The sequence below is a fragment of the Trachypithecus francoisi genome, unplaced genomic scaffold (genome assembly GCF_009764315.1).
Source record: "Trachypithecus francoisi isolate TF-2019V2 unplaced genomic scaffold, Tfra_2.0 Lachesis_group3, whole genome shotgun sequence".
Taxonomy (NCBI): Eukaryota; Metazoa; Chordata; class Mammalia; order Primates; family Cercopithecidae; genus Trachypithecus; species Trachypithecus francoisi.
Window position 1 is genome coordinate 160,570,121 of NW_022681468.1, and position 10,727 is coordinate 160,580,847.

A 10,727-nucleotide genomic window follows, 5' to 3' on the forward strand; every position below is an offset into this window, starting at 1 on the left:
AGCTCTCTCCTTCAAATCAGATTTTTTTTTTTTTTTTGAGACAGGTTCTCACTGTCACCCAGGTTGCAATAGAGTGGCACGATCACAGCTCACTGCAGCCTCAACCTCCTGGGCTTAAGCGATCCTCCCACCTCAGCCTCCCGAGTAGCTAGGACCACACGCGTGAGCCACCACATCCGGCTAACTTTTCTATTTTTTGTAGAGATGGGGTCTCCTTATGTTACCCAGGCTGGTCTCAAACTCCTGGGCTTAAGCGAGCCTCCCTCCTCAGCCTCCCAAACTGCTGGGATTACCTCATGAACCACCACGCCCAGCCTTCAAATCAGATTTCTAAGGAGCCTAACAAGTAGCAGGCCTTCCCACTTACCGCGCGTGGAGTAACAAAGGCAGCCTCAGCCAGTGACCAGCGCAGCCCCAGCAGACAGGGGTAATGAGGCGGACATGGGCCCCACAGCGGGGGATACTGTCCCACACCTCCACGCCACGCCAGTGAGAAAAACAGACTGAATGCAGCTCCAAAACATACAGCAACTGACCCATGAAACAGGGACCTCTGGCGCTTGACATCAGCAGGTAAGAGATACTTCTGACCCAGCAGCCAGAGGATGAACAGCTCCCTCCATCCGAAAGGGGAAGAGGGCCCAATCTGCAGGCACCCTGGCATATTGAGGCCACGGACAGGAGGCACCCAAATGTCTCCCCAGATTGCACCTGCAGCAGAGGCCTCTGGAGCCCATCACCCTGTAGCGCTGCTGCTCCTGCTCCCTTTCCCAAGTCCTCTGCAGTCCCCTCTCCTGACACAGGGTCAGAAAGCCACTGGGAGGCCCTTAAGGACAGCCTGCGTGTCCAGTCGGCCGAGGCCAGCCACGGGGGTCCAGCAGCAGGGAGGCGACACCTGCACTGCCACCCACACCCCTTCACACTGGAGCTGCCTGTGGGACCCAGGCCTCCCTGTGTGCCCAGGGTAAGTCGGCAGAGCTGCACAGGTTAAGGCTGGGTGAGCAAATTAATAATGTGATGAATGGTTTGTCGTGGATTTTGTCATTCTTGTAGAAGAACAGGGGCAAGTTAATCCAGAATTCCTGTAAATCTCTAAAGGGTAAAATTAAACATCCGCACTAGTAAGGCTGGGACTTGGCAGCAGCCGCCGCCTCCTACAGAACGCAGTAGGGAGCGGGTTCCCGAGCCCCTCAGTGACGCAGGAGCTGCCTCAGCCAGACACCTGCCCCCGCCACCCTCCTGCATCCTCACCGAGTCCCTCCCCACCCCATGCCATGCATCTTCCACCCGCACCTCCCTGCACCCTCCCCTCACCTCTAGATGCACCCCTGAACACGCCCCTGACCGTGTCATTCTCCCACGCTCTGACCTGTCCGCCAGGGAAGCCAGCTGCAGAAATCACTCTCCCAGAGTTCGCTTGGTAAACTATGCATTGTTACTGGCCCATCTGCTTCGCTCCCAACCCACAGCAAGGACTCTCTAGGGCCACCAAGCTCCTAATCGTCACGAACTGCCCTCCAACCCCCATCTCCAGCTCTGACCTACACAAACCACACAGTCCTCCTGCCAAAAACTTGGTCCTCCCTGTGCCCAGGATGCCCCACTCCAGGCTCGCCCTTCTGCCTGGAGGGATCTTCAGCCCTGAGCTCTGAAGGGACAAATCCGCCCACTTTTATAGCATGGGGTCCATGATCTACCCCAACTTACCGTGGGGCTCTCACATCCGCCAGACTGGGCCTCTCTAGGAGGGACTTGGACCCAGAGCCAGAATGGGGGCCCGACACCACTGCACATTCTCCAGCAGCCCCCACCATGCCCTCTCTCCCGATCCCACCAAGCTCTAAACTGGGAACAAGAAAGCTGGAATACAGTAAATGGAAAATACCTACTGAGTGGATGGGTGGATGGATGAACAAAGCTCCAGGCAAAGGGACCCGGGGACAAGAAAAGAGAAGGGTACCTGCCCCCGGTTCTACCACTGCAGAGTCCCTGAGTGTCAAAGGACTGAGAGTGAAAGGTGAGCAAGGTGAGACCTACCACGTTAGTGTCCCGCACCCCTTTGTTTCCACTATTAGATTAAGCCATCCTATGTGACGGATAAAGGGAGCAACACATACAAGGAGTTTGCAGGGCTGCCAAAGTGAGGGGTGGGAATGCTGCCAGTCCAGGGGTCCCCCACGGCAGCTCCCCAAACAAAGTCAAGACAAGTTGGAGGTGAGGCTGCCTCTGGGTGTATCAAATCAACTGAAGTAGCGCCAGTCCTCAGTGCTGATTAAGTACAGGCCCGCCTGTGATCAAGAAGAAAACCATTACTTAACAAAATGCAATTAATTTAGAAGCTGAAATGTGTAAAAGCCCAAGGGAAAGACACAATCAGGAGTGCTTGGTCTGGAGGGGCTTCTGCCCTCAAAGCTTCCAACCCAAGATAGCACAAAGACGTCCTCCCCAACAACCGCACAGCCAACCTGCAAAACGATGACATGCTCCTTTCCAGGTACCTGAACCTTAGGACTCGAAGGGTAGAGAAAGTTCACAGGCAGAATCTTCACAATACATGCACAAAAGAAAAGCACTTCTAGTAGGGCCTGTGGGTCAGGAAAACCTCAACTTCACCCAATGCCATTCCAGAGAGAATCAGCCATCAATGTGATCCCCTCAGTCCTGCCTCAGGGGCTCAGAATCTAGCAGTCAGGCCAGGTGGGAAGAGAAGGCACCTGTGGCCAAAATCGGTCCATTCATCACTCAGCTGACAGCTTTCACGCGTACTAGCCAGAATCAGTTAGAGGCTGGAGGTAGTGCCAGGTATCTGAAACCCAGCAGGCAAGTTGGTAAAACACACACACACCCTAACCCTGGTGACTGCACTGACTAAGTGCTTTACTGTAGCAGAACAGTTGCACACATCTCATCTCTTCCATCCACAGTAATTCAGTGGCTGGTGAGGAAGAAGACACAGATCTCCACGTGCCTTCTTGGGATGAGTCAAGATAAACTCTGAGCAGTGACGCTGTACAGCTGGCTCACGCGTGGAGGCAGAGCCTGGCTTCCCAGAGCTTCCAATCCCTAACACAGGCCTGGCCCCCCTGCACCACACCCGTGACAGCTGCCACCAGCTCCAGATAATACAGACAGATGCTAGAGTACATGGCTCACTTATTACACCAAAAGACTGAGAAACAGAAACTGTGTTTTATTTGCACAATGCACACACTTGCTTCCAGAGAGACCTGAAAAATCCATCATCTCTAAATGCACCCGTTCACTCAATTAGTGGTTTTCCTGTTTTTGAAACAATGGATTTTTCCAAGACAGTTGACAATCAAACCAACTGTGGGAAACCATAAACTGTACTTCTTTTATTAAATTAACAATGCAACCGTTCAGAGCAATTCCTATTTAGAGCTGCCCTGCTGGAGAGTGAATTCCGGAAATGTAAAACCAACCAAATAAAAAAAAAATTATATATCTATACACACATATACACACACACACACACACAAACGCACATACTCACAGTTACGCATCGCTTAATGACAGGGATGTGTTCTGAGAAATTTGTCATTAGGAAATTTCATCATTGTGCAAATATCACAGAGCATACTTTATACAAACCTACTCCACACCTGGGCTATCGGCTACACACCTGGCAGCATGTTATCATGCTGAATACTGTGGGCAACTGTAACCCAATGGTAAGTATGTATCTAAACATACAAAAGGCTCAGTAAAAATATGGTATAAAAGATAAAACACAGGGGCTGGGCACAGTGGCTCACGCCTGTAATCCCAACACTTCAGGAGGCCAAGGTGGGTGGATCATGAGGTCAGAGGGTCGAGACCATCCTGGCTAATACAGTTAAACCCCGTCTCCACTAAAAATACAAAACATTACCCAGGCGTGGTGGTGGGCACCTGTAGTTCCAGCTACTCGGGAGGCTGAAGCAGGAGAATGGCGTCAACCCATGAGGCAGAGCTTGCAGTGAGCCGAGATCACGCCACTGCACTCCAGCCTGGGTGACAGAGCAAGATTCCGTATCAAAAAAAAAAAAAAAATGATAAAACACAGTACCCCATCTAGGGCACTTACTACGAATGGAGCTTGCAAGACTGGAAATTTCTCTGGGTGAGTCCATCTGTACACTAGCGTAGACTTCATAAATATTGTACACTTAGGCTACATTAAATTTTTTTTAAATAAAGTAACTGCACTACAACTTTACGACAATGTCACTAGACAATAGAAATTTTTCAGCTCCATAATAATCTTATGGGACCTCTGTCATATATGCTATCATTAACCAAAACATTGTCACGTGATGCATGACTGTACATATATATCGCAACTGAAAATGCTAAATGTCAAGCGTTCTCCGACTCACTATTTACTAATTAGGGTTTCCCCAGAACTGTCTTTGCCTGAGAATTTCAGAATCAAGCGTCTCTCTGTACAGTTGATTCTAGGGACAAGAAGTGCTAAGAATCCATGTTGGCTTCAAATGCAAAATGGAAAACACCTTAGTGTCCCACCAACCATGTCAGCCATGTTCCTGGAGGGCAAGCTCCCAGACCCTCTGCCCATCCCTGTGAAGAGCCCACGTCATCTGTGGCATTTCCATGACTCTCCGATGCCAGCCATCAGTCTCTCGGCACGTGTTGAAAATTAGCCCTGTACGTGCCCACCAGTGGTCATAAGTCCTAGTCATGCCCACCCCATTAAAACAAATCTGATACAAAATGGGCCCCAGCAGGAAACAGGGAGAAAACACGGGCCTCACGCTATCTCCAGCTCAGGCTCAACGGCCAGCACTGCCCCGCCACAGCAGAGTGCTCTTAGGCAACCCACAGCTCAGCTACCTGTCCCCAGCCTCCTCGTTTCAAAGTTAAAACAAGACCTGCTTTCCAGATTTGATGGGAAATTATTTAAAATGACAAACAAAGAGGGTGGAACTCAACACACAGAATTGCCCGGTGACGTGTGTTTCTTTCCAGGGGTTTCGCCATCAAAACCATCTTCAAATGTTGGGGTGCTTCTGTTTCCAGAAAACTAGAGATGAGAATATTTTCACAGTCACTCAACGCAGGAAGTTCAACTCCATATTTTTTTCTCTTAATTTTGATCCTTGAAACACAAAGCAACAGACGTAGCACCTTAGGTTAAAACAGCCCTTAGAGTTTATGACGTGCCTCCTCTGCATTCTCTCACTACACAGTAGCTGTAACTCACAAACCTGACCCTTAAAACTCTCAGGACAGTAAGAGAAGCCGCACAGGCCCGAAGCCACGTGGCCACACCACAGAGCCCTTGCTGTCATAAAATATCTTGCATCGGTTGAATATCACATCACGTTTGTGCCTGAAAACAACTGCAGGCAAGAGGCCTCATGCGTGTATTACAGGTGCTGAGAAAGACTCTCAAGCCAGGTGACAGGCCTTGGGCCCCAGGGATTAGTGGCAGGGCCAGGCTGGAACTGAGCTCTTGTTACTCCAAATTCCATCCTCTTTTCCAACCTCCCAGTCCCTTTCTCATAAAACTAAAGCATCTCCTCTAACCAGGCCAGGACATAGGCAGGAGACAGTCAGGCAGGCGGAGGCTTCTGGAAGGGAAAGCAGAGTGGCTGAGAGCCCTGGGACAGAGTCTGACATTAGATATAAGACAAGTTTGGAAAGATCCAGATGGAGCGGGAAGGGAATCTGGGTGTGGGGGTGCCTCCTTCCAAAGTGCATCCACATCCGAGGTGACTGCAGGGAGATGCAGAGCTGACTCTGGCAGCAGGGACCGCCTGGGTGCAGAGAACCCAAACAACCGAAAATCCAAAAAGGAATCCTAGTGCAGAATCAGAAAGCTCACTCTTTGGGCTGGTTACCTTCCCAACCAAGTTCTCCTCTGGCCTATGTGAAACTGACGTTGCCCTGTACAATTCTGCAGCTCTTTCCTGACTGTCCACTAAGTGAGGGTCTGTGCTACATTCTAGGGGGATCCAAATGTGAACACAGCTAGGTTCCAGCTCTGGGACTCGGGGAAAGGAGGCGCAGGGAGCAGGACATGTGATGCAAGGAGACTAATGCTCCCATGTCTCATTCACTCGCTCATCCAAGCATAGCACTAAGGCTGTGTGTGCCAGGCACTATTCTAGCTACTGGGGATCCAGAGGTGAACAAAGTCTTTTACATTTGAGTGGTAAGACACTGACAATAAACAAGCAAGAATATAAATAACACACGACTGGTGAGTACTAAGGAGAAACACAAAGCAAGGTTCACAAGAGAAGGGGAAGTAACGCTGATTTATGTAGGGCTATCAGGGAACAGGCAGTCGGTGAGGGAGCCGGCCAGGTGGGCATCTGGGGGTGGCTCATGCAAAAGGGGTGGGAACAGCAAGTGCAAAGGCCTGGAGTCAAGAGTGGCCTGGCAAATCTGAGGACCAAGGGATAAGCGGGAAAGAGCCCACATTCATTTGGGATCTCCAGGATGGACATGGGCCAAGATGACAGGTGGGGATGGGGTGGGGACAACCCAGAGCAGATCTAGGCAATGAGCCTGTCTGCCTGGAGCCAGGGCAGCCTGGAGGGGCCATTCTTGGGAGCAAGCAGGGGAACTTGAGAAAATCCAGCCAAGTAACATGGATGTGGAGGAAGCACTGGAAAGACACTGAAGGCCTGGACAATGGTGACACACCTGGCCAGAGCCAACTTGCAGAGTCAGGGGTACCCCACAGCCCAACCTGGGAAACCTCACAGCCAGCACAGAAATCATAATGCACACAGCAATCACACCCCACCAGTATGTAGGGTTCCACAGAGAGAGCCTGGCTGCATGATCTTGAGGTCACCAACCTCCTGGGGCTCCCCTGAGTGTCTGGACAGGGAGAGAGGGGAGGATTGGCTTCAGGAGAGGCGAGAAAAGATGGTGCCCACGACAGCTGACTCAGCCTGTACCAGCAGGCTGCTCTGAGACACGAGCTGGACTCAACCCAGGCGGTGGGCGGCAGGGGGGTGGGGAGGAGCTCTGGGAAAGGAAGGAGCCAGAGAAGCCTCCCTGTGGGCGCTCGGCCCAACCACCATCCAAGCGAACAATGAGCACCTCCAACCCCCGCCGGGCACACAGGCTGCCTCCGGGTGAGCAACCGTCTCAAACTTCACCTACACTGGGGAGACCTGCCTGGTCGTTAGTGGTTACCTTACACCCTACCTGTGCCTCCACGTCCCCAGTCCTGACGGCCACCTGGCAAGGGTGAGGAACTGAGACTGTGCGGGGAGGGCACACAGCCTGTGAGTGGTGCAGCCAGGGCCGCCACCCAGGCCCAGAGCTCTCTCCACTCTCTCTGTTTCTCTAAGGACCAGGCTGCGAGGCAGGGCATGTGATCTCTGCCAAAGCCAGTCAAGCCACCCAGTGATGTGTGCAGGGTCTCGATGCCCACCGACCGCCAGTCCTCTTCTCCCCTGGATAGTAAAGGTTTCTCCAAGACTTCAGACCATGGTGTCACCTGAGGCCCACACCTGTCAAGTCACCAGGGAAGGTATGCGTGGCAGAGGACAGCGAGGAGCGCCGGAGAGAAGCTGAGGCCTGGAGGGGATCTCTGCAGCCAGGCTCAAACCCCCACTCTCCCCAACAACAGCCCTCACCGCCGCTGCCACGGCCCAATCCAAACAAAGCCCAGATTGATGCCAACCTCAGCATCAACTGTTTTTCCTCTGACTTCTTCAGTTTTGTCTAGAAAAATCAAGGTGTCTCATCACCCCTCTCAGCTTCCAGGGGTGTGATCAGTGTCTTTTACAATTATCTCTTATTTTTATCCAGTATTTCTTAGCTCAATTGGCAAACTAGGTATTTATGCACCTCCATTTCACAATCCATCCCCACCAATTATGCCTGTAAAACTAACATTTTGTTGGGGAAAAAAAAAAAGGTTAGAACTACTTAAGAAGGTTATGTAAACAAGTTAACTAGCAGGCCACAGCTTGGGTCTGGGGTGTCAGAGAAAACACGCAAGGTGGAAGAGAATGAGGAGCTGACGGTCACCAGTTTCACCTCCTTCCAGCGCCCGCCCAACTCTCCTGCCCACACACACTCACAGACCGTGGGACTCAGCCTGCAGCTTCTCGAATCCCATGAGGCCAGGAGACAGTGAGGAGGAGCACAATCCGCACTTCCTAACAAATGAGAGGGAAGACTCAGTGCCCCGTCGCTAGTGCCATCACCCCCCAGCCCAGCCATGGAGCCCACTCCAAGGGCCCCCCTGCCAATGCTGCTAGAGTCCACCGAGGGAGGGCTGCCAGCACACAGCCGCAAGCTCCAGCTTCATCCACTCACGCCCTGGACACTGCCCGGCATCCCAGCGTTCCAGGTCCATGTCACCCTGGCCCTCCTGTCCCGCAAATCCTAAGCTCAGGAGACTCCCTCCACCCCAAGCTGCAGAGGGGAGCACCTCCCATGGTCACCCAGGAATCAGCGCAGAGGGCAGCGCATCCTGGATGCCCCAGACTCGGAAACGGAGATCCTGTCCTCGGCATAGTGGCCACACCTCCGGGAAGGGAGAAACCCCTGCCTCACCTCACTGGAGGGACCCTGACCCAGAGGCCTGAGAAAACGCCGCCTGCAGGCTCCTGGCACCTGCCAACATGCACCTCAAGAAAACTTGTCCCACTTCAATCTGCAAAGCTCTCCCTCATTATTTCTAAAACCACCGTCCTTTCTCAAAGAGGAAGGAAAACAGAAACAAACAAAAGCAGAAAGAGGCACAGGAGGCTGAAGAGGCCAGAGGCAGTTTAGCCCAAAAACAGTGCCAGACGCAAGATGTCGAGTTTGGGGTGCCTCACCCTCCACATGCCCATTTAGGAGCTGACTGCACTCAACCACAGATTTACGTCTGGTGCCTGCCAGGTCCTATCTGAATAGATCTGAAAAATTAAGCCTTCCTTCTGCCAGTAAATACGAAGTTAAGATCAGCAGGCCCCTCTAAGGCTCTGCTCTCCACGGGGGTCCTTGGCAGGCGCTGGCGAAAGGAAGTTCGCCCCCTCCCCGCCTGGGCACACCGAGGCCCACCGCCCGGCCCATGGAGCCCTCCCTGCTTGGGAACCAGGGGCCTCGATGTTCTCCTTCACCATCTGCAGCCAAATCTCCCGCCAGCAGCCTTGCCAGGCAGTGCCTGCCATGGGGAAGGGGCCAGGCCAAGGGGCAGGTCCGCGCCGTGCCCCCAACCGGGCACCTGCAGCCCAGGGGCAACGGGGTGTGAGGTTTTTAATTTATAAGTTTATCCCTCTGGGCCTTATTATAAAGGGAAAGGGAAGGGGACGAAGATCTGGGCTTGGGTTTTCCGAGGGCAGCGAACCCAGAGGCGACCCCAAACTCAGTAGTTGCCGCCCGGTACGGGGACTTGATGCCGGTGCCAAGCGGCCCGGCCAGCCCGGCAGAACCCGAGCGGACAGCACCACCACACAGCGCCTCTTGCCCGCGCCGGGTGGCCCCTTGCCGCGGTGCCCCCTGCCAGAGATGCGAGAGCCGCCGCCTGGTCCCCGCCCCGCCCTCCCGCCCTCCCGTCGTGGGAGGGGGAAGGGGCCGGACAGAGAGGAGTGGGGCCGCCGGGCTGTACCCCCAGATCCCCTCGGCGGCCGCCCCGCAGCCACGCCGAGTCCGGAGGGCAGCGCTCGGGAGCGCTCGGGCCGCAACCTCCGCGCCGCCCCCCACGCGTCCGGGTTCTCGCGGCGCCCCGGGCGGCCCCAGGCTGCCGCCGCCGGCGAGTCAGGCAGCCCAGGTTCCCCAGCTTACCTGGCCAGGACGCTGGGCTGCCCCGGTACGCCGCCGTCCCCGCCCCGCCGCCGCCGCCGGCTCACTCCGCGAGGCCGAGCTCTTTGTGAGCCCGCGCCGAGCCGCACACCGCGACTGCTAATGAGCCCGGGAAGCTGAATAGCTTCCCGAGTAGCGGCGGGCGCGCCCCGGACGCAGCGTACGGCACGCAGGGCCGCCTCTGCCGGGCGCACGCGGCGCGGCTGCGGGGCGCATCCCGCACCGGCCTGCGGCTGCCGGGCTCGCGCCCCGGCCCCGGCCGCTTCCGCCTCACCCCCGCTGGGCACACCGGGGTCGGAAAACGATTCCCGGCTAGATCGCGCGCCGGGAAGAGAGGGAAGACAAAGATGCGTCCGTGCCGGGCGTGCGCGAGGCCCTGCGCCCCCTGACCCCGGCGCTGGGGCAGTCGGCAGGGCAGGAGGGTGCACTCGGAACCTGGGTCCCGCCGGGCCGGTGTCCGGGACCGGGGCTGGAACCCAGGCGCTGGAAGGCGCGGCGCCCCGAACGCCCCGGGTCCTGGGGAGCACACAGATTCCCGGGCGTGCCCTGGCCCTGCTGGCTGGGGAGCTGCAGGGATCTGGTCCCGCAGGTAGAGCCGGTGAACGCGAGGCTCCGCACCCTGCCCGGGCCGCCGCGCCGCGCCGCGCCGCGCAGCTGTAATAGGGGACCCTAGAGCGAAGAACCCTCGGGGATCGCGGCCTCCGAAAGCCCCATCTGGCAGGGGAGGCCCCCTGCTGCCTCTCCACCGCAGCTCCCTTAGGCGCATGCTGGACTCCAAGTCTTCCCTGGCGGTCCCCGGTAACCATCCCAGCACCCCGTTTCTGATACTCTGTGCTGCTTTAGCCCCCAGCCCCAGGGCCTTACTCCAGGCCTTTCTCTCCTTGCTGTCCTAAATGGAGAGGACCCTGACCTCCGCGGGGCCCTGGGGAGCACACACTCCCAGA

At 55.4% G+C, this 10,727-nt stretch overlaps 1 protein-coding gene across 4 annotated transcripts in view; it reads right to left on the bottom strand.

The window, feature by feature from the left end:
• APBA2 (amyloid beta precursor protein binding family A member 2) overlaps window positions 1-10,018 on the bottom strand; it is a 234,260-nt gene extending 224,242 nt beyond the window's left edge. For 2 of the 4 annotated variants that reach the window (XM_033190745.1, XM_033190741.1), the window contains exon 1: window positions 8,073-8,128. The gene's annotated coding sequence lies outside the window, so the exon portion shown is untranslated. Of the gene's footprint in view, window positions 1-8,072; window positions 8,129-9,765 lie in introns of those variants that run through there. The other 2 variants (XM_033190742.1, XM_033190746.1) reach the window with 2 other exon arrangements.
• Window positions 10,019-10,727: the final 709 nt, after the last annotated feature.